This window comes from Ambystoma mexicanum, chromosome 11 (assembly GCF_040938575.1).
Source record: "Ambystoma mexicanum isolate Mex_15411 chromosome 11, UKY_AmexF1_1, whole genome shotgun sequence".
NCBI lineage: Eukaryota > Metazoa > Chordata > Amphibia > Caudata > Ambystomatidae > Ambystoma > Ambystoma mexicanum.
This window is the reverse complement of record NC_090934.1, coordinates 959,040,421-959,060,429: the sequence shown is the minus strand read 5'-3', so window position 1 is coordinate 959,060,429 and position 20,009 is coordinate 959,040,421. Positions and strand designations below refer to the sequence as shown.

Below are 20,009 nucleotides of genomic sequence, written 5' to 3'. Positions count from 1 at the left end.
TAAATGTACAAGGAAAGTGTTACTAATGAATTGAGGATGAGTTGTAATAAAAGTTTGTAAAAACTAGATGTTACAAATAAAAATAAAAAAAAATGTCTATCCTCCAAGACCATTCCAAGTTCCCTTATGGGACTTAAATTTAGTCTTAAATTACCTGATGGGTACTCCTTTTGAACCACTCCACTCTTGTTCGCTAAGGTTTCTCACCCTTAAAACTGTCTTATTAGTGGCATTGACATCTGCTAGGAGGGTGAGCGAATTACGAGCTCTATCTTATAAACCCCCTCATACAATTTTTCATAAAGACAAAGTTGTCCTACAAGTGAAGCCTAATTTCCTCCCAAAGGTGGTTTCTGAATTCCACATCACTCAGAAGATTACCTTACCTTAATTTTATCCCCCTCCCCATCCGGGGAAAGAGGAAGAAAGGCTATATAGGCTGGACCCAAGGCGGGCTTTGAGCTTTTACATCAGCAGACTTGCTAGGATTAGGCAAGCAGACCAACTGTTCGTAGGTTACTCAGGGCACAAATTGGGATTACCGATAACAAAACAGACCATTTCCAGATGGCCATTCTGGAATGTTACAAACTGGCAGGGAAAGAGCCTTCTCAAAATCTTAGGGCTCATTCAACCAGGGGTATCGCCGCCTCTTCCGCCCTCTAAAGAGGGGTACCGATTCGAGACATATGTGCGGCTGCCACATGGCCGTCTGCACATACCTCCACAAGATTTTACAACCTGGATTCCTCCTCTAGCCAAGAGACTAGATTTGGCAAAGCTGTGTTGCACTCTGTTCATTCTTGAAGGGAAACATGGCAATTTTACTCCCACCTCCAGTTACACACCACTGCTATGGGAGTCTATCAAGATAAGGAATACGTCGGAGGACACAATCCCTTCGAAGAACAAGTTACTTCTTACCTGGTAACGTTCTTTCGATGGGATCGATGGCATGTTCCTCCGACTTATTCCTTATCGCCCCTCCCATCCATCCCCTCAGTAAAACTTCCCTTGTGGTTACAGCTTACGCTCCTTCTGGGTAAATAACCAATTCATGTAAAACAACTATTAACATCAAAACGGAACTGAGCAACGGACGCTGCGCGAGTCTATTTATACACATGATGACGTTGGCGCCGATACAGAGGCTGTCGAGGGACATCGGCTCGAGGGACGTCGACGCGCAGCGCCCTCTACTGAAAACATTTTTCCGAGGCCAGCAAGCTGGAGATGATCTATCAAGATAAGGAATACGTTGGAGGAACATCCCATCGAAAGAACGTTACCAGGTAAGAAGTAACTTGTTCTTTTGTCTTGTTTACATTGATTTCGAGTTTCCTTGACTCCATGTAGTATTGCACTTTAAGCGCTATTTGTAGGCCTCTTGATGTTTGTGCAAAGAGATCAATATCATGAGCGTAAAGGATTCAAGGAATGGGCGTTGAATTTAATTTCGGGGTTTTCGCTAAAGGAGTGGCTACCATCTCTTCAAACTCTGATGTAAATAGATTAAAGAGGGCTGCAGCTAAGGGACAGCCTTGTTTCAGGCCGTGCCATGTTTCTATTGGCTGGGTTACCAAGCCATTTGTACTCATGCTATTGTATTTGAATAGGGGAGTTTAATTGGTTCAAGGATGTCTTTTGGACAGCCCCAGTTGGTCATCTTTTCCCATAGAAGATTTCTATTTATTTTATCGAATGCAAGGTGTAGATCTAAAAACGCTGCATACGTTTGGTTTACTGCTTTAATTGTTTCATGCTTGAGGAGGTTTAGAATCAACAGGTTGATATTAGTCCCAACCTGTTTAACGAATCCAGTTTGCCAGGGTGCTTGGCGTTTTGCTGTTACTGCCCAGGCGGTCAGTTTGGATAATAGGATGCTGGCGAATATTTTCCCCAAAGGGTCGAGAAGAGCGATTGGACGATAATTAGCAGGGTTTTCTGTTGGTCCTTTCTTACTAATGGGAATTAAAATGGCTTTCTGCCAGGAGGAGGGAATTTGGTTAGTTCGATTGATCAGATCAAAGATTTGCATAGAGAAGTTTGCCCAGATTTCAGGATTTTTCTTTATGATGGAATTTGATAAGCCATCTGGGCCAGGTGCACGTGATACATTTAAGTTGTGGATGGCAATGTTTATGTCTTCAAGATCCCAGTTGAGTGTCCATTTCTCTTGTGGGGTTAAGGAGTTGTTTGTAAGAGATTGCGATCGTTGTTGGTACAGATGTTTGAAATATATCATCCAACTAGCCTCTGGACCTCTGAAGTCATGGTGTTAGTTGCTTGAGTGTCATGGTTGAGCAGTTTCCAAAGGTCTCTAGTGTTTCTTGACCTCATCGCTCTCATCATCGTCTTTTCTCAAGTGTCATTTTAGCGGTCTTGAGCCAGTTCTTATATTGTTGTTTTGCTTTTTTAATCTTCAAAAGCCTTCCCAGCGCAGGTTCTTTTTTAGTTGTTTCAAGTAAATTCTCAGAGCTTTTTTTTTAAGAGCAACCATCAGACTATCTGCATGTCTGTGAGAGTGCTGCAGAGAATACTTGGATAATGGCAGGTAATGGGATTGGAGCAGAATCCAATCGTAGTTTAATTTATCTTCATCTGGCATCTCTGTTTTCCTAAAAAGGTCTGGAAGTTGGCTTAAGTGTTGTTGTATCAATTTCAACCGAGTTGCGGTTGAATTTGTTTGTAATTCCAGGAGTGTGATACGGATGTGGATGATTTCACTGCAGAACACGCACGAATCATGATGAAATGGTCGCTGTCTTTCATATAGATATTTTCATTCTAATATGATCAGAGCGATAGATGTAGTCAATAATCCCTTTGGTAATTCCGCGGGTCCAGGTTGGAGTCGGGACACCACTATCAGCCCTGAATGCGTCCAGCCGTTTCATGCTCCTAATGCGCATTTCTTCCGACCATTTTTGGGCTCGCAGTTCTAGCTGCTGATCTTCCAATTCTCTGCCATCCTTGGAGAAGAGATGGATATTCAAGTCTCCACAGACGATGAAGGTAAAGCAAGGAAATATGATAGCAATTTCATCCATAGCTGTTAGGAGTGAGTCAATGTAAAGTTCATCCTTTATTTTTTTTGGATTCCAGTAGGTGTTTATAACTCCCAGGTATTGGTAGTCGGAAGTTGGTGAGGTTTGGGGGTTTGAAGTGCCAGGTATCTGATCTTGCAGTATTATTACTATTTGAGTCCATGGGTTGATGATCTTGTAGTCGATAACTGTTAATTGTGCGCCGATTTTAAGCAAGATGAGTAGACCCGATGATGGGTGGCCTTTCTGGCCACTCATTGCGGGATTCATGTACATTGAGTAGCCTTCGCATAGTGGTTTTTGGCGTAGCCATGTCTCTTGGAGACAGATGATTTCAGCATTCATGAGTTCCAATCTTCTCTCGCGATATAAGTGGACATTGCTGCGAGTGTTCCATGAACACACAGTTAATGTGTGATTAGTTACAATTGATCGTTGCTAATGTTGTTCAGATATGGAAATGTTAGTTGGTGACCGCATACTGTTTGTTTCTCTCCAGAATGGCTGTCTGTCATTCTGGAGTTGTTGTATGGCCCGGCGATTACTGTGGTCAAGGTGTATTGGGGTGTATCTTTCGGCATCAGAGAATTGACTGGAGGAGTAACTGCTTTCATAGGAGCTTGTTGAAGAATGTCTTGTTGTGTTTCTCAAGTGTTCTTCTTGTGTAGGGATGATCTTTTCCTCAATAAAGGGATTTGAGTCCACGACCTCCAGATTAAATCCAAGTTCACGAAGGTCGTTTGTATGGGCTTCAAGGAGGAGTAGAGTTTTGATGGTGGCACAGTCTATCCATATGCGATCTAATTTAGTTGAGTCCATGAATTCGATTAGATGCATGTCCTTAGTTGTAACTGGCTTGAGTTCAGGTATTGCATGGAAGAGCCGTAGGGTGTTGGATCTATTCAGTATTAAATTGTCGTTCGAATCGCGGAATCTTTCAATCATTATCCTATTTCAGTGATTTTGTAGCCTTGGATCAATAAATTGAGGCAGTTCAGTCTCATGGAAGGTGGTGCAGGGAAGATGGTGCTGCAAAGCGGGCTTTTAGAGATGTCAGTTCCATTCATATATATTCCAGTCGATTGTCGAGATCGTTCTGTCTCGGAAATGTCTTCACCGTTAAGTGTAATTGTGTTCTGGTGATCTGAGCAGGATTGTTCGTAGAAGTCCACTATAATAAGCAAGGCGTCATTTAGCTGCGTTTTCTCTTGAAGATTTCCTACCATCTCCTCGTTAGAGTAAGTGGATAGGTTCATCAACAGGTCAATTGTCGCTGCATGGTCAGCTGCTTGATGATCTAGTGGGTTATTTGTATTCGAAGCTGGCTTGTTCATGTTCTGATCATGTCTAGGTTTATCTATATTACTGTTTTCGTTTGGTCCTACGGTTGCAAGCTTATGCACGCTCTTTGATGTAGTGTGCAACTGATGGTTCAGTGGTATTGTTAAATTTCAAAGAAATGCTCTGGAGCCTTTTTGTTGTTTTTTTGTATTGCTTCTTTGTTTTGATAGTTTGTGGATGTACTTGTAGGTCAATCGAGTTGAATCAAAGATGCTATATGTATCTTTATTTTTGGTTGTCACATCGGATGGAGGCAACTGCGTAGTGTCGATCTGTGCGGATTGTAACGGAATAGCATCTGGAGTTAGATCAATCAGTATATCTTCGGGACCGGGAGGAGTGTTCTTTGTTACTGAAATGTGGCTCTTTCGCACTTTCAGGGAAGGTTCCTGGAGATCAGTCTGTGTCGCTGTGCCTTTAGATGAATGTCGAAGCGCATGCTGCCCATCTTGTTTGTTAGTAGTTTGGGCCATGTTGGCATGCATCAATTCTAGGAGGGCATCAGTAAGTTGAACGTTTTCTGCCCTATCGTTTCTGGCTATGTCTGCAAACCTTTGTTGGCATGATGTGCTGATTTCAGCCTCAGCTTGTAGACGATTTTCGATTTTAGTCATCAAGAGTTGATGTATTTTTTGCTTGGAGAAGATTGATGCCAGTATGGTTGCTTGGTCACGGGAGACTTCCACCTGTGCTTCCTGAAGTTTCATGTAGGGAATCATGGCCTGTGTTGTCACAGCAATAAGCATATTTTGAAGGTCAACCATCGTTGTGGGTATTGATTCCTGTTGTCCTGGATCCGGTAGTGGGCAGCAACACTTACAAGGCTCAGAAGGATAGTCTCTCTTCTTCTTATCAGAGATTGAAGTTTGCTGGATGCTTGGGTTATCTTTGGTAGTCGGCGTGCTCGTCAAAAGATGAGTATTTGTGTTATAAATCTGTTTCAGAATGAGTATTTTGGAGTTGATCAGCAGAAGTTCTTGTTGTTCTCCTTTTAGTTTCCTGTAGTTCCATTAAGGCTCCTATTTATGTTAGATCTAAGGAGAGTCTCTGCAAACAATGATTTGTGGTAGACCTTGAAGGAAGATAGTTCAGTTCGGATCTTCTTTTTTGCTCATACAGTGATTTCCATCTTTGCTTGGCCAGCCGAGCTCGATCTTTTTGCGTATTTCCTGTAAGGGCGCATTGTGCATCCAAATGGTTATTGATTGTTTCAGTGTCGGTACAGTCTCTCGTCGACTGGAGGGTAGATTCATCTGTTCCTTTAGTCGCAGGTATTATTTGTTGCATGTTGGCAGCTTGGAGCTGGGTGAGATCACCTGATTGTCGTTGTAGTGTCAAATTGATGTTCTGTGTAATAGTTGACAAGGCCTTGTCAGACGTGAAGGGCCTTTCACCATTAATTAGAGAGCTATGTGTGGAGTGGCTCATGGTGTTTTGGTCTTGGGGAAGAATGGGGGATGAGGGGACATCATGGGAGTAAGTTAGAGGGATATCTCTTTCGAAGTTTCCAAGTGGGGGGAGGCTCTCCTGAGTTGATGCGGACAATAGAGGTGCAGATACAATTTTATTCATAGCATCATGTTGGTTAGGGTCAGGATCCTTATCAGAAATAAAGGTAGATGCTTGAAGTTGCTTTTCGGATTTGATCTTGGAGATCAGTGTTTTTTTGGCAGTTTGCAGAAGAGATAAGGTCCGATGGCGGGTTTGTGGGCCATGGGATGTTTCATTTGAGCATTTGGGTTTGGAGTCTTCCATAGTCAAAGGGTAAGTTTCCAAGAATGCGCTCTTGAGCAACTCAGAGTGTTGTGGGCAAACTGTGTGGGTCAAAGGAAACCCTGCAGTCCCCAACAGCAAGGCTGCCTGGTAACAACAAGGTATGCTGGGAGGGTGGAAAGAGTACAGGCAAGAAAGCTCCCAGCCCCAGCAAACAGCAAAACAACAGGAGTCCTTGTCGCCCTTCACTTGCACGGGCTTAATGCCGCAAGGGCGGCTGGGGCAGAGTTTTATAGGGCCGCCTCAAAAGTGGGCAGAGCTTGCAGGTCACGGGATTCACTGCGTCCAAACAGCAATTCTGGCAGCAAAACTGCAGGAGTCCTTGTCGCCCTTCACTTGCACAGGCTTAACTGTTTTCTTTTTAAACTTTAATTATACTGTGGTCAATTTGTGTACAGAAACTATTATTTTGCAAACTTTGCAAACACTAAAAGCAGCTATTCAGAATTAATTACCTATGTACTTTCTTCCTACATGGTGGCAAGTGTCTGTATAGCGGTTTTCTATGCTAACAAGTTTGAATAGATTTTGCGGACTGCAAATGTTTTATACAAAAAGTTGAAAAGCCCTTTGCATTTTGACTTTTCTAACAGAACTAAGGTTTTGTGGTTTCAAGCAAAATCCTATTTGGAGGACAAAGTGCAGCAGGGGAGACGTGTGAATGGAGTGTGGCATGATAGTGATAGCAACATGTGCACATACACAACTGTACATGAATATAATTCACACAATGATTCACACAATAAAAGCAGCCCAATTTCAACGGCATAAAGCAAAAACTGTAGTGCTGGCCACATCCACAATACTTGCCCAGTGCGGAACCAGAAAGCGCCTCTACGGCGCAAAACAAAAACCTGTAGTGCTGGCCTTGTTTAAAAGCTGCCTTCTTTTGTGCAGCTGCAATTACCTGTACAGAAATAAGTTACCAAATGTGGTACTATTCATGTGGTATTAGCATGTGCAGGAATACCACATTTTCCCAAAGGAGTCCAATGGGACACTGTATCCCACAGATCCTTCCAGTTACTGAATGCTTACCGCATGTGGTAACAGTATTCTAGTATTGAGCTATTTTGAGAGGAAATTTACCGAAACACAGGATGAATCCCTCCGAATGATCTAAAATGCATTTTGCGCTATAAACTGTCACCTTTTAGGCAACTGAAGATATTTTCCATGGCTTGTCAATCATCTGACTAAGAAATTAAGGACTCACCTACCTCCTAGAATTGTTGGGCTTTTTCGAGAACTCCGAAGGACTCACCCAAGATTTTTTTATATATAAACAAATAATGTTTTTAAGGCAGTCTCTAAAAGGGTAACATTATTACTGTCACTTCGTGCCATTTTGATCATCGAAAACACTTCCTTCTGAGAATTCTCCAATCCTAATTCTCTTTTACTTGTTACTGTCCATTCATCCTCTAAAGCCTGGTACAACCAACCCTGTGTGTGGCCCAAGTTTCATAAAGACAGATTTAGGCCATATTTCAAGAGCTACCTTTTAACCATTCATGGTTTGAAGCTGTATTCATGCCTTGTTTCCAACACTGTAATAAGTAGTATGAATGTGGAAAGCCGGTGGCCCAGATAAGGCCAGGAAAAGGCCCTTTTAGCCCCTGTTGGCTCCTGGAAGGCACGGCCAGTGCCCTTGCCTCATACTTCAAAAGGTACATTATTAACCCTACATATTCAGTCAACTGATACGGCTCCTGAACGCCTTGAGAAGTATTCAATGAACTTACATGATTATATTTCCTCACAGCAAAGGTTTGCTTTCTGTCTAATATCAATGCCCATAACTGTCTGCTACATTAACACTGCTGATTTGCCCTTCTTCAACGCTGTATGGATGCATTGTTAGATTTATTCACATAATCCGCTCACGCCAATAGTTCGTTTAGCTTATAACACTCATCCCCTCACAGCCAACTCCCCTATCAGATTACAGGGGCCCAGTTCATCTGCTCATTGTTCTGTCATGCGACTGTGTGTAAGCCCACACGGCCAACTCTACCTTATATGCATCCCATTGTTAAACTAGCCTACTCTTGACTATTTTCTTGACCGAACCTATTTTGTAATTATGATTGAACTGTTTGAAGCTGCTCCTCTGCCGCATTAGCTTATCCTGCAATACTGTCTGAACTGCATGAAATAACCTCTTAGCTGCACTAGCCCTTCCAGAGATTGTGATTGTATTGACTGTAGTTGCTCATTCAGTCGCACTAGCCTACCCAATGTTTGTGATTGTATTGATTGTAGCGGATCATCAGCAGCACTAAACTACTTGTCGAGATAGCTAGATGATTGAAGGTTGTTAATCTTACCTACATGATTTTAATATTCCTAACCACCATCATGTTCCCTTTCTGTATAATACCCCATTCTACACCATGCTCAAAGGGTCACTTCATCAAGATCGATGAAGGTTTAGCTAGATTAGGATGTCAGCGCCACCACCCGATCCCGTGCTCTACCCCATTCCTTCCCTCATTACTCCCATTCCCCAGACTTACTGCTCCTACCCGTAGTACACCCTCTACTGCCACTAATAAAATGACCCTTACCAACTCTAGTACTAGCCACATCTCTATCAAACACAACCAAATGAAAGAGACAAATAACAAGACCACACCCACCTTGGGCATTGATAGGTTTAACAGACTCAGGTCCAGAATCAAAGCCAGCCACCGAGCCTCCACTATCATCTCATCTACCAACACTTCCACCAAGTTAAATACCACCACTACTAACCGCCAACCCAAAGACCCCCCCATGAAACGCACACAACACCAAAACAACTCCAAAACCTCTACTCACACTCCTAACCAAGGTATTAAGCCAGCCCCTAACCAAGGCACTACACCAGGCAATACACTGTCACATGCCCCCAAATCCACTCTCAAAGGCGCTCTCATCAACATGCGATCACTCGTAGCTCACGCTATTAAAATCCACAACCTCATTGTGGACCAACAACTTGATATCCTGGTAGTCACCGAAACATGGCTACACCCTGCTGCAGGCCCACTCCCAACCATTGCTATATCTACAGGGTTCAGCATCCTCAGGACAGACAGGACCGATACTCAAGGAGGCGGAGTCACCTTAATAGCCAGAACCACACTGCAAATCAGAGCCTGCACAATGGAATCTATACAAGGATATGAACTACTACTAGTAAAGTTTACATCCAACCCTAAAACCACTGCCAATTTCCTGGTAGTGTATAGATCACCAAATAAAAACACTCACCCCAACCTGGACATCCCACTACTATTAACACCCATTATAAAGCCCAACACCAAATGTATCATCCTCGGAGACATCAACTTAGGTTTCAGTGATCCATCAGATCTTGACTCATCAGCTTTGCATGCAGCCATGTCAGACATGAACTTTGTACAGCTGATAAATGAACCCACCCACTCCAAAGGGAGAACTCAGGATTGGATACTCACTCTTAACTCACAGGTCACTATTGATTCCATCCCCCCCGTAGAGTGGTCAGACCATTGCGTCATTTATTTTACACTAAGCAATAACTCCATTGACCACTCTATACCCAAAAAACAGATACCTTTGAAACCAGAAATATCAAAAAGCTCTCAGCAGACAACCTCTCCCCCACTCTGAATTCATTGCTAGCCAACACGACCCCAGACACAAAAAATCTGGATTACCTAGCAGAACGCTATCAACAAAGCCTTACCCAAACTATTGACTCACTCACCCCCATCATTACCAAAACTTGCAGGCCCGATAAACGATCCTGTTTTTGGTTCAATGAAGAACTAGTATCCCTGAGACATGTAAAAAGATCACTCAAGCACCCCCATAGGAAAAACAACACCCCAGAATCAGCTAAAGCCTTCAATAAAGCTAACAAAAAATACAAATCAGCAATAATTGCTCAAAAAGCAAATGCCTATAACCTTCGCATCACCAATGTTTCCTCAGACAGCAAAGAATTGTTCTCTATCCTTAGAGAGCTCGAAAATCCTTGTCCTGTTCCAGCACCCACTAATGCTAGCAAAGACTGGTGTACCACAATACAAGATGCCTTAGCATCCAAAATCCTACTACTTCAAAAGAAAATTGATAGCAAAAAAACTCTCCTAGCGTAAAAAATCCCACCCACCATCACAGTGAATCTAACTAACACCACTCCCAACACCCCTTTCTATTTCACCCCTGTCTCACACAAAGAAGTGTCAGACACCATAACCAAACTCAAAGCCTCCAACTGCAAAGAAGACCAATTCCCTTCCCACTTAGTTAAACTCTGTGCCCCCACCCTAACACCCATTATCACAAAATGTGTCAATGCTTCCTTCCACACCAACACAGTGCCCACCAGTATTAAAAAAGTGAGGGTGACCCTCCTCCTAAAAAAACCAACCATGGACACATCGATCCCTACAAACTACTGACCCATCACAATGGTCCCGTTTCTCCTGCAAATAATTGATAAAATAGCTTACTCCCAAATACAAAACCACCTAGAGCTTCCTCAGCTATTTGGGGACCGACAGTCAGGATTCCGCCCCAATCAAAGCACAGAGACAGCCCTTCTCGATCTGAAGATCTAAATTGATGCCTCCAGAGAAGCTGGCAAACTCTGCTTACTAATGCTTCTGGATCTCTCTGCGGCTTTCGATTTGGTCGACCATGACAAACTCTGTGACACACTCGCCAATAACTTCAACCTGTCTAAGGATGCCATTGACTGGATCAAATCCTTTTTAGCAGACAGGACATCAAGAGTGGCTATCGGCAAAGAAGCAGCCGACCCTATAACAGTTCCTGTAGGTGTCCAGCAAGGCTCCTGCCTATCACCCACATTGTATAATGCCTATACCAAGTTGTTGTTTGCAGCCTTGGATGCCATGGGTGTCATCTACACCAATTTTGCAGATGACACCCAGATCCTTATCCCACTATCAGGCAACCATGAGCAAGACACACTGCTCATCAACCAAATCTACTCCCTCATCCAAAATTGGATGGCTAATAATAGCCTTTGCATCAATGATGACAAAACAGAGCTACTTATACTAGGCTCATCCTCCAAAATCGACACTCTTCGGCCTGCACATAAGTCATTCATCATTGATGGCACCACAATCCCAGTAATTAAACAAGTTAAGACACTTGGGGCCTCTTTACGAGGCTTGCGCTCCCGTAATGAAGGCTGCCGGTACGGGACCGGCACCGTTCATTATGGGATGCACAATTACAAGGTTCCCTTGCGGGACCCGGAACAGACGTCTGGTAAAACCAGACGTCCTTTCCGGGTCCCGCGAGGGGACCAAGGAGCTAATAACGGGCCCGTTATTAACAGGCCCCGTTATTAGATCCACCCCATTCCCATTGAGCCCTATGGGGATTGGAGGAACCCGGTACTAGAACCCGGTATGGAGGCAGCCATGCCCTTATTAAGTGAAACCAAAAAAGTGATGGGTGGAAGGTTTTGAATTAATCTGAACCACTGGCGTTGCTCTGGGCAACCTTCCACACCACTGTTTTTTAGCCCGTCTGCGCCATTGCAAAAGGGGTCCAGCCATATGCAAATCAGTCAGGTACTGCCCCCAATGGGAGCAGCTCTGCCCGAACTGCTAGGCCAGGTCCCCTCTGCACAGAAACACAAGCAACCCCAGACATGTTTCGGCCTTGTTGGGCCTCCTCAGTGAGGTGCAGCTTGGTTCCCTGTGGCGCAGCGAGCAAGGGACCCACGTCTGGGCATACCCTCTCTCACATAGGGAGACAAACTGAAACCAAAAAAGTGATGGGTTAATGAATTAATTAATTAATCTGAACCACTGGCGTTGCTCTGGGCAACCTTCCACACCACCGTTTTTTAGCCCGTCTGCGCCATTGCAAAAGGGGTCCAGCCATATGCAAATCAGTCAGGTGCTGCCACCAATGGGAGCAGCCCTGCCCGAACTGCTAGGCCAGTGCCCCTCTGCACGGAAACACAAGCAACCCCAGACATGTTTCAGCCTTGTTGGGCCTCTTCAGTGAGTTGCAGCTTGGTTCCCTATGGCGCAGCGAGCAAGGGATCCACGTCTGGGCATACCCTCTCTCACATAGGGAGACAAACTGAAACCAAAAAAGTGATGGGTGGAAAGTTTTGAATTAATCTGAACCACTGGCGTTGCTCTGGGCAACCTTCCACACCACCGTTTTTTAGCCCTTCTGCTAACGATGGTCTGGAAGGTTGCCCAGAGCAATGCCAGTGGTTAAGATTTAGTCTAAACCTTCCAGCCATCACCTCTTTGTTTTTGCTTTGTCACCACGAGTGGGACGGGTATGCCCAGACGTGGGTCCCGTGCCTGCTGGGCCTAGAGACCCAAGCTACTCCTCACTGATGACCCAACAAGGCCGAAACATGTTTGGGGATGCTTGTGGTCTCGTGCAGAAGGGATGTGACCTAGCAGTTCGGGCTGGACTGCCCCCTTTGGGGTGGGACCAAGCCTGATTTGTATATGGTCTTTCCCCTTCTGTAATGGCTTGGCAGGTGAAGAACGATGGTCTGGAAGGTTGCCCAGAGCAATGCCAGTGGTTAAGATTCAGTCTAAACCTTCCAGCCATCACCTCTTTGTTTTTGCTTTGTCACCACGAGTGGGACGGGTATGCCCAGACGTGGGACCCGTGCCTGCTGGACCTAGAGACCCAAGCTACTCCTCACTGATGAGGCCCAACAAGGCCGAAACATGTTTGGGAATGCTTGTGGTCTCGTGCAGAAGGGATGTGACCTAGCAGTTCGGGCTGGACTGCCCCCTTTGGGGTGGGACCAAGCCTGATTTGCATATGGTCTTTCCCCTTCTGTAATGGCTTGGCAGGTGAAGAATGATGGTCTGGAAGGTTGCCCAGAGCAATGCCAGTGGTTAAGATTCAGTCTAAATCTTCCAGCCATCACCTCCTTGTTTTTGCTATGCCCTTATTAAGGGCATGGCTACCTCCATGCTCGTAATGAGGCCCTTGGTGTCTATTTAGACACCACCTTAACCATGTCAAAACAAGTTAACACCCTAGCCTCCTCCACCTCCTATACCTCCAAACTCATCTCCCTTAGTCGTAAATTCCTCTCACCTGATAACTGTATTACTTTAGCAAGAGCACTTATACTTTCCAAGCTCGACTATTGTAACATCCTCTTCCTCAGCACATCCAAAACTAACATAGCCAAACTCCAACTCATGCAGAACAAAGCCCTCAGAGCTGCCCTAGGAATAAAAAAATCCGACCACATCTCCAATATCAGGAGAGATAACCACTGGCTCCCCATCCAAGCCAGAATCCTATTTAAAACCCTAAGCATTACGCATAAATGCATTGCTAACAAAGCTCCTAAATATCTCATCAACACAGTCATGAAGAAACCCCAGACCAAACTTCTCAGATCCAACAACAACTCACACCTTGAAATCCCACGATATAAAAAAGAGAAAGCATTGGGTAGCAGCTTCAAAATCCTTGCTCCCAGACACTGGAACTCCTTACCCACCAACATCAAGAACGAAATATCCTACCCACAATTAAAAAAATCTTTGAAAACTTGGCTATTCAACCAATACTAACTAAGCCAGGATCACCAACCCTACCAAGTTGACTCCGCCCCTCATTTGTATATACACCGTATGTAACATTTTGTTTTGTTTTATTGTATCTCTGACATAATATAAAGATTGTACTTATCCACTGTCTGTAATTACGCCGTGATACCTTCGGGCCTGGTCGTATAGCAAATGTAATAAATAAATACAGGATCATGCAAAGTGCCCAGATGCAGTTTGTACCCATTTATGCTAGTAAGAATAATTGAAGTGACCTCTAGAAAAGGAAAACCGACCATATAGATATAAAGTTCTAACAGTTTCGATCTCCAACCAGAACTAAGCAGACTGTTTCTCATACTAAAAATGAGACATCCTTTTGAAAAGCATCACTCAATATGCCACATAACATTGTAAACTCTTTCCCTAGTTGCATCCAGTCCTGCTAGCCCATGCTCCAATAAAAAACAATATCACCTCTCCAGTGGATTAGTTAGATCTCAAATACCTATCATTACCAGAGTTCTACCAGCAACTTTTAAATAATATATCCTCCATTCTGGGCAAATAAATACATTTTATTGCACCTGTAAATAGTATTTCTGCAATTTTATAAAGGAATAATAAATACAGCACTTTTGATCTACAGGTTCTTGCTCTGTTTGATCACACATGCGACCTAACCTTCAGGCAGGCCCATTCAATCTCGCTGTCAAGCGTAATGTCTGGAGAATACAAGATTGGTGTAGTCCTAACTGATGGCAAATACACCTTCATCACAATCAACATTTATTGAAACAAGAACCTGGTGACTTAAGCCAATCAAGACAATAATAATACAGTCACCCTTTAGGCATGAAAACAAAAACACAAGACCCGCAAACGATAACTATCAACCTGCTATACCCACAACCAATATACAGTGTTCGACAGTGGCTCTGTCAATGCCAGACATCAAAAACACCTGCAACCAAACTTCTGTTAGGAAGGAGAGAGGGTCTTGCCACCCCATAAGCAATACTGAATGAGAAACAATCATAGTGCATGCATTAGGAGCTATTTAGTAGAGGCAAGTGTAAACCACATCTTGGTTATTGACAGCCATTTTTGTAAGTAGGCCCAAGCGCGGCAAAAGGCATTAAACGTGTTAGTAAGAGATTTGCATGGCCCACAAAGACATAACCCACACCACGAGTAAGCTTCGGCGAGTTATACACCTGCCATTGTTTCAGAGGCTGTAGGCCTCCAGTTCCCAGAAAGAATGTTCTCTGCAAGGCTACGAGAAGGGGGCTGAGCACCTCTTGGCAGTTACCATTCCACCATACAGATAGCATGACCCCCTCAGCACCAACCCCCCACATGTTAGGCTTATAGCCCCCCCATGCTTTGATCGTAAGACCCCCACATACCACAGCACCAGCTAAGCCCTAGACCACCGGCCATAAAGCTGTAAGACCCCCGATCGATCATAAAGATCAGAAAGCAAGGCTATCTTGCCTTCACAATTGGGTCACGTGATTTGTGCTGCGGGGGCCAGGGAGGGATTGAAATTATAGCTCAAAGTGAGGTTGGAGGACTGTGGAGGCTGCTGGCGCATTTGGGAGTGAGTGAAGTATGCAAGTTGGTATGACCTTGGTTCTCCCCCTGGGCCCATCTCTGTGTCTGCCAGGTGCACCATTACATTGATAGAGTAGCATTGTTTTTTAAATAAGTAATTGCTTGTTAGGCCTGTTTTATTGAAGATGACGAGCCCAGCAGCAACCACATGGACGGAGACGGACAAGAAGGCTGGGACCAATGGCCTAGTATCCCCATCGACTCATCTTCTAACAGACAGATCATCTTGTGTCTACATCAACAACTCCACTGCCCCTGTCACCCCAGTGTCCTGTGGAGTCCCGCAAGTCTCCAGCATTTCCCCTACCCTCTATAACATCTACACTAAACCCCTCTTCACCCACATGAACTCATTAAGCATCTCCTACACCAACTATGCCGATGACACCCAAATTGTCATCCCCCTCTCCCGCACATACCTCCATGACACCAACAATATAAATACCATCTATGAAACCATTCAGGCCAGGATGGCATCCCAAAGTCTCTGCCTGAACAATGACAAAATCGAGATCCTGATTGTCGGCACCCATGCATCCCTTGCCAATCTGGACTTGGCCTATCGATCCTTCTCCATCGATGGCAACATTATCCCAGTCACCCCCTTGGGAATCCATATTGATGCCACTATAAGCATGTTGGGACATGTGAATGCCATTGCTTCATCTGCCGCATACACCACTAAATCCCTGAACGTCGGAACGCCTGTAAGCCCTACCTCTACACCAACAACCTCCTCACAATAGCGCTTTCCATTATTTGCGCTAAATTGGACCACTGCAATGTCCTCCTAGCTGGCACCACTGAAAGTAACCTCAACAAACTATTAGTGATCCAGAACAACACCCTTCACACCGCCCTTGACATCCCAAAACATGATCATATCTCCACTTCAAGAAGAAACGTTCACTGGCTCCCTATCCATGATGTATCAATTTCAAGACCCTTGTTATCACCCACCAATGCCTCTCTAACTCGGCTCCTCCCTCTCTGTCACACAGCCTCTCCTTCAGCAAACAATCAAGACCAACACACTCCAACCACACCCACAAACTCTGTGTCCCCAGTGATAAGCAATCCAGAGCAGGAGGTTCTAGCTTGTCAGTAATCACACCCTCCTCTGGATCTCCCTGCCAACTGCACTATGGTCAGAACCGTCCTACAAGACCTTCAGGAAGAACCTCAAAACCCTGCTCTTCAAGTAACCGATTATGACTCATACATTACCTGCCATGAATCTCTTCTATTGCCATTGAACCCCCTGTAACCAGTGGCCAGTTGCCCTCGGGTTCGAGTGCACTTTACAAATGCAAAAATAAATAAATACATTTATAAAACGGTGCAGGTCCATCACCCGTGTTCTTACACTTGTTAGTCCTTCTAGAGGTCCAGGAATCATACAAACAACCGAGGTACCTTGGGCAAACATTTTTGTAAAATCAGCAAACATTGCTTCATAAGTAGCAAATGCCTTACTATAACAATTGATATATAGGATGTCACCTACTAACAACCACACACGTCATTGAGCGAAAAGGAGCACCTAATAATAGTTTGAGTGCAATAAACAAATTGACTCCAAGATAATGTATCTTTAATGTATGTTGGCTTGGAGCGCCTGCTTACAAGTGTGCCTTCTTTGCTCAGGTACCTGAAATGGGCTTGCTGGTGTTCTTCAGTCATTCACAGGCTCTTCTCTGGTTACTTATGGGTCTCTCACAGCCCCTGTTGCTTTCGGGTGTGCTGCGTTGGAGCTGCAGCATTTTGTTCCTTGTGAGTTGCACCTCTCTTGTTGACCATGCGTTCTAGCTGCTTCTTGTGGATGGATGTCTGCTTCTCTACGGCTCCAGTCGGTCGCTCCATGGCTGACTGGACAGGGCCAGCTCTACCTGCAGGGCAGCTTCCCCAGCAGTCTCTGGTCTCCACTCCGGTCTGCTTCCCATCTCATGGTTACACCAGGGAGGCCTTCTCTCCCCTTCCTGGTTGTCCTCTTCAGTTTTGAATGGGCTGTGCTCAATCATGTTTCGACAGAAACTAGACTGATCATTCACATTCTCGTAAGGGCTCTCTATGCTTCCGCACTTCTTCTTCGTCCCAGTACTGATCTTGAGGTCTTGCATGGAGTCAACTGGTCTCTCCCTCGTCTCAGTACTTAAGGGATACCTGTCCCTTGAGCATTCTACACTCTTCATCGTCCCAGTACTTGCTATATTGCTATTATGGCAAAAACATATAGGAACACTAGGGAAAGTGTTGGTTCGAGGGGGGTAGGAAGGTGTGTTAGGGTTAGGTGGGCTGTGGTGATACCATGTTCTCCCCAGGTCAACACCAATCCCATTGGGGCTTTCCTCCCTATAAGATCCATCTGCTGAGTACCACCCCCAGGGGGATCATTGAGTAGCAGCCACACCTCCCTGGACTCATGGGAAGGGGCTCCCCCTAGGTGAGAAGTGACAACATCTGGGGATTAGTCACATTTCCTTCCCCTATTGCCACTGGATTCCTCACCTCCTACCAGAAACCGGGAGAGGAAATCTACATCCCCTTGTTCCTTTACCTTGCAATGTTCTACACAAAAGCAATAAGGTTGTAGAACGAGGAACCAATGCATTATTCTTAGTTTTGTATCCTTTCAGAGACTTAGCCAATGTGGGCGGTGAATGGTCGGTGATTAATCTGAAGTTCCTCCCTGTGAGGTAGTATTTCTTGTACCCAATGGCCCACTCTATAGCTAAAGCTTCCAACTCAATGGTTGCATAGTTTCTCTCTCTTGGAAAGAGTTTCTGGCAGATATAAAGTACGGGATGTTCTGCACCACCATATTCCTGTGATAATACTGCACCTAGCTCCACTTTAGAAGCATCCGTTTGGAGGATAAACTCCTTTTTAAAGTTGGACACTTTTAGTACTGGTATGCTACAAAGGATTGAATTGAGGGTATTGAGGCATACCTGATCTTCATTATACCATTTTAGTTTTTGAAGTTCTACATTCTTTAACTTGTCTGTGAGGCAGGAGGCAATGGTGGAGTAGTTAGGGATACACCTCCTGTAACAACATACCAAGCCTAGGAAAGCTCTTAAATCCCTTTTTGTTTTTGGAACAGGAGTTCCTTGTACCACCCTAACCTTTTTGGTCTGAGGCTGAACAAGCCCATTTCCAACAAAGAAACCCAGATTTCGAAGGGATTGTGTTCTCCGACGTATTCCTTATCTTGATAGATCATCTCCAGCTTGCTGGCCTCGGAATTCTTTTTTCAGTAGAGGGCGCTGCGCGTCGACATCCCTCGAGCCGATGTCCCTCGACAGCCTCCGTATCGGCGCCAACGTAATTATGCGTATAAATAGACTTGCGCAGCGTCCGTTGCTCAGTTACGTTTTCCGCGCTTCGTGGGCCTCGGAATCACGTTGCTCAGTTCGTTAGTCAGAGAATATATTCTCCATTATTCCTCGAGAATAAACCAACTCTTACTCGATGGCTTCCTCACCTGAACCGACGACTCCACGGTCTGGCTTCAAAAAATGTCGAGACTGTGGAAAGAAAATGTCATTGACAGATCCTCACAGGATCTGTTTGTGGTGCCTGGGATCGGAGCACCAATGTTCGGAGTGCGAGGACTGCATGTCCATGACGACAAAAGCCTTGAAGGAGCGTAAGGGGAAGCTTGAGAGAGGTAAGACAGATAAAACTCCTTCGAAAGTTTCCTCGGCAGAGTCGAGACATTCGTCTCCTCGCCGACACAGGAAACATTCTCGGTCTAGGTCTCGAAGCAGTTCCCACCACTCTTCGAGATCCAAGCATTCAAGTAAGAGACGTCGAAGATCCCCTTCCTCGTCTTCTTCTTCTGTTTCTCCGGAAAGGGTCACCTGCCCCACAAAGCATAGCTCTCAGGCTGAGTGGGAGGAATTCCGTAAAAAGATGCTTAGCGTCTTCGAGAAAGCGGCATCAACCCCCTCGAAGACAGCTGAGGGTGATACCCTGTGTGAAAGACCCAAAAAATCTAAACGCCGCGAGTCGTTGCACCCGGCGAAAGAAACTACTCGAGAGCGTCACAAACCCTCGAGAAAAGGCACTGTGCCATCGACGCCAGCGTCAAAGGTCCCTTCGACGCATAAATCTGCGTCATCTACGCCATTATCAAAGGGCTCATCGACGCGTAGGTCGATCGAATCGACGCCGTCTTCGACGCCGACGCTGAAAAAGAGCAAACCCACGGCCGTCACTACCTCACAGCCAGTGGTTATACCCAGAGCCTCTAACATGACTTCGAGGTCATCGAAAACATCGGGTAGGATCCCGATCCTCTCGAGTTCTTCGAGGCCACTTCTTGACGCCTTTTTCGGTCTTTTCGAAGCCTTTAACATCCGCGTCGACGACGTCGACATTTTCCCAACCGATTAGGACAAATTTAGCCCCTTCTGCTCTGGAAATGGGATTTAAGCCATTTCTAAGGTCTGATCATTTCAGACCTTTGTCTTCAATCTATGAGGAAGGGGATGATTCAGATCAAGAAAGACCCTTTGGGTTGCAGAGATCTGCAACACCAGAACCAGAGGAATTTACCTCTGAGGAAAATAGGTTGAAGGACCTTAGAGAATCCTTACATGAGGCAAGTGGTTTAGATTCTTCCCCAGAAATAGAATTTGCCAAACCAGACCCAGGGGAACAC

The 20,009-nt window shown here is 45.0% G+C and overlaps 1 protein-coding gene across 1 annotated transcript in view; it reads left to right on the top strand.

The window, feature by feature from the left end:
• Window positions 1-20,009, top strand: part of LOC138505085 (sperm-specific sodium:proton exchanger-like) — a 3,031,181-nt gene that overhangs the window by 2,861,500 nt on the left and 149,672 nt on the right. The gene's annotated exons all lie outside the window — the stretch shown is intronic.